The sequence below is a fragment of the Porites lutea genome, chromosome 4 (assembly GCF_958299795.1).
Source record: "Porites lutea chromosome 4, jaPorLute2.1, whole genome shotgun sequence".
Taxonomy (NCBI): Eukaryota; Metazoa; Cnidaria; class Anthozoa; order Scleractinia; family Poritidae; genus Porites; species Porites lutea.
Window position 1 is genome coordinate 21544913 of NC_133204.1, and position 4664 is coordinate 21549576.

Here is a 4664-nt window from a genome sequence, read left to right on the forward strand (position 1 = left end):
CACTCGTCAGGTTTCTACAAAACGTTTGGTTCTCTACTTCAACGATTTTCGTGTAAAACAGGTACGGTACTAGGGAAATCCCTGGCAACAACCAACTTATAAGCAGAAAGAATATGCGAGGCGTTCGAGATATTTTTAAGGCCTTTAGTGGATACGCGGTTACAATAAATCTGTCCACAGCGACGAGCATTAAGCTTAGAATGGAAACCACATACGACACCGATGGTGAATAAATTCGCTGCAGCAAATTGAAGCGAAAGCTGAGTTGGTAATTAGACTTCCACCAGCAGGTTTTATCATCCCTTTAGTAGCTTAGAGCAGCCAGTTAAGGAAACACAAACTAGATCTGAAGCCGCCATGTTAATGAGCTGGTTTTAAGGTTAACAGACTTGATGAATAGTAGGATGACAAGAGAATTCCCCATTAACGCCAGCAAGCTGACCGTTGAAAGAATAACCGTTACTGTTTCGGACAAGCTAGAGGAGCACCGTGTTTGAAGTGGACTGTAAGCTGCGCTGCTATTATTCATGTCTCTTTATCATTTCACTAGCCACAGTGAAAGAAACCCTTCTCCTGTTCATAAAGCATTTGAAAACTGGTGATGAGAAATCTTAACATATAAAGACCGCAAATATTGATTCAGTGAGCTATTAACGCTTCCACCACCTGCATGCGGGTTCATCGTCCGATGACAATTAAAATTGAATGGACCTGAAAGCCATTATTGCATTTGCGAAACAAGTGTTAGATAGTGAGAACTTAGAGAATAATTTTGAACATTAAGTTTCAGTGCCGATCAATATGAAGACCACTTAACCGTCACTTCACCGATTTATATAACCACAGTTGAGGTTTTTATTCGGTTCAGTGCTTTTTGAAAAAAAGTAGCATGAATGGTTTTACCAAAGTTAAAATTTATCCGGCTATTATCCTCCTGTATATTAACACTGTCCGTGGCGTGGAACTCATGAGCAAATAAAATTTTTGCAATTGGTTATTACCGTGTTAATCCAAAACTTTGTCTGAAAATTGGAAAAAGTGCTTGATTGCGGTTATACAGTTTCACATAATACTTTAAGGCTTATAATTAAAACAGTGGCAATTAATGCAAGGTCCGAACTAATTTATATGCGCGTTGGTTATGTTTTTGACTCGCGTTTTTTGGCAGGAATGATTCAACCGATTTCTACGATTTTGGCAGCCTTAATAAAGAATGGTCGAATTTAAAGAAAATGTTATTTATTTTCTTGTAGATTTAAAAGCGTCTGAGATATCGGCATATGTTTAAAACTGCATTTTTACAAAAAATGTCAATAATTTCGAAAACCCAAGACAGATTTTTCTCTAAATTCGGCAAATAAGCGTCAGAACTCTCTGGTCTTATATCTGCAACTTTGAAGTCAATCGTGACCGTAGTCCTCTTCAAACTTGCAGATACAAAACTAGAGACCTCTGAGGCTTATTTGCCGAAGCTAGAGAAAAATCTGCCTGAAGATTTTAAAATTGCCATTTTTGTAAAAATGTGGTTTTAAACATGTGCCAATATCTCAAACGTTTTTATACCTAGAAGAAAATAAACAGCATTTTCTTAACGTTCGACCATTCTTTATTAAGGATTCCATAAATCATAGAAATCGGTTAAATCATTCCTGCCAAAAAACCCGATTCAAAAACATAATCAATGCGCAAATACATAGGTTCGGGCCTAGCCTGCGAACAGCAGACGCATTTCCGGTCGTCGCTTCTCTCCCTCCGAAAATAGCGTCTGCGAACCCGAGCGGCAAAACGATTTCCGTGATGTCAAACCTTTTTAGCCAATCACGGTTTAGCTTTTAAAATCAAGGAACTAACTCGCGAGACTTCTCGCAAGATCGTGCGCGGTGGATATGTTGAAAGGACGACGTTGCTTGTGTATAGCCGCCCTTTTTTCTCAGAACGACGAGTTTACGAAAGTTAATTTGCCAAGATTGTGGGAGTGATTGATGAAATAAGCATCAAGAGGATTCATATTGAAGAAAAGATTTGAGGACATTTTTTATCTATTTGCCTACGGAGTCAATGATTTGTCACACCTAGTTGTTTTCATGTTTGAAACGATAAATGTCGTAATGACAGTAGACGCATCATGCTGTTTGTTGCTTCTGTTCCTTTCTGCTTCCTGGTAGGAATGCTTTGGAGAACTCTTCGATAGATTGTCGTGTGCCGCTCTAGATATTTTTTTAATAGATATCCTTTATCTTTGAAAGCTAGTACATGTGCAGGTAATTGATTTTCCATGCGTGGTTGCTTCTTGGTTCAGACAGAACTTTGATCAGATCGAAAGTATTTTATATTTGTTCTTATATTTCTTTAAATACATGTTCTTTTCGAGGTTTTAATTTCCATAGTTTTTTGTAAGATGAGTCGAAGCGTCGTAGCTGAAATGTCTTTTTGACTATGATAAATTTACTGCTGTAACTATTTATTTCACGCCGGGTCTGTCCCAGGTTTATAATATGTTTGATCATTGTGTTGTAGCGATATTATTGACGAGCGATTGTCAGAGATTTCTGAATCAGTCAAGGATGTGTCTGTATAATTGATTCACCACCTTTTGTCAGCGCTGGTTAAATTAAAATAAATATAATAAGTCTGAGTGCGATGTCATTAAGCTATGTTACTTTTCTTTCTCTGTAGCGATTATTTTGGCCAGGTTTTGTTTATGTCACGTACTACCGTATTTTACAAAGCCAAACCAAGGGCTCAGATCACATATACAGCTTAAGAAGCAGTTGCTTCATAAAGACGTCAGCATTCAACGTCGCAGGAAACCTTGTTATGGTCGTGAAATTCACGTTCCAAAGCGTATTTGGTAACTCTCGCCGAAGTCCAAGACACTACAGCGCGCGAGGTCGCGAGGGGTCACTCGAGCTATATTCTATCCTTTGATCTGATAGGCCAACATCAAAACAAAAGGTTTTACGTCACGGAAAATCGTTTTGCTGCTCGGGTTCGCAGACGCTATTTTTCGGAGAGAGAGAGGCGACGACCGGAAATGCGTCTGCTTTTCGCAGGCTAGTTCGGGCCATTCATCTTAAGGATCTCAAGGAAAACAGCCCTGATTATCTTTACTCATTTTAGCATCAAAAAAATAAGTCCATCCCATCGATTCCCTGACACTAATTCACTTGCCTACAGCCCTGGCGACGACGACATTTGATATATCTCCAATAGATAACAAAAGAGATTGAAACCTGATGGTCATTCATTCAAAATTGATTAGAAATATTTTGAATGAACCATAAAGCAAATAGTAAATATTCAATTCAGCTTTTGGAAATGGCTTTTCAGCTTCCTACCATATGTCACTAGTCACCCATCCTCCTCCTGTCCCACAGAAAAAAGGTTGTGCAAGCTCCACTATACCGGATCAGTTTCTGTGCGGTGCAAAACTTGATCCGGTATAGCCAAGAGCAAACGGCCTTCCCATTGTACTGAACAGAATGAGAGTAAAGGGGTTTTCTCGTGCAGTGAGAATCCGAAATAAGGAAATGAAATACATTACACCTACAAGAAAGAGGCATTTAGCATATACAATCAATAGGTCCTTTCCGAGTTGCCTCTGGTCTCTACTGAAAAAAGCAAGGCCCAAATGCGAAGCCATTAATATGAAAATTATTTTTTTTAATTCACATCCAAATATAAATCGTCTTTGCAAGGAAGGTTGGCTAATTCTATGCAGCACAAAAATCGATTCCATTAAAGCTAACTGAGTGAACACCGCCAACAATAAAGAGATGTGTTTCAGCTACTGATATCTCTTCAAAGATTGTAACCTGCTTATCACCATGAAATGTTTATTGCAAGATTTAAATCAAATTTACTTACAGGAACTGCAGTTGAAAGAGCCATCGGAAAATACCATCAGGTAATGAATTTATGTTGTTGTACGAAATATCCCTAAAAACAAATAGTTACAACTAGTCAGCAAACAGATCTCCTTACGATTTTTTTGATCACGAGTAACTGAAGTTTTGAAATGCTGGTATATTTACTGAGTTAGTCTTTTAATATATCATTCAGTTTAATCAAATGTAGACAAAAACAGCCTCTGACAAAACGCAAGTATAGGACTCCATAACTGACCACATACAGTGGTTGTTTTTGGAAGGCCGGATACTAGTGATATACTAGTGATTCCTATAAAGGAAGGTTACCAAAACTGGTGCGTTGGTATATGCTTAATCAACAAGCGTCATCAATATTTCCTGGTCACAAAAAATGCTGAAAAAATTAGTCGCTACTTCGTCACTAACAGGAGTTGTTGGGAAAGCATCGGGGTATTTACAAACGAAATTGCAACCTACACGAGACGGCTCTCGTAAATAGAATATGGTATCGGAACATAGGCCAGTTTTTATTCAAATCTCAGTTCAAATCGAACCAACCGTATATTTCGTATACTATAACAGTTCTTGTCAATATTAAGATTTTACATAATCATGAAACACTAATTCCATAAGAGTGTAACAAAACATATGTAAATCAGGTAAAGAGGTCGAATACTCACAGATGACTTTACACTTTTCAAGCCTATAAAACTGTATTCTTCAAATAATAATAGTTTGTTACGTTGTTACTCAGATCTCTGTTAAAACAAATGAAATAATCATTAAATTAATAAT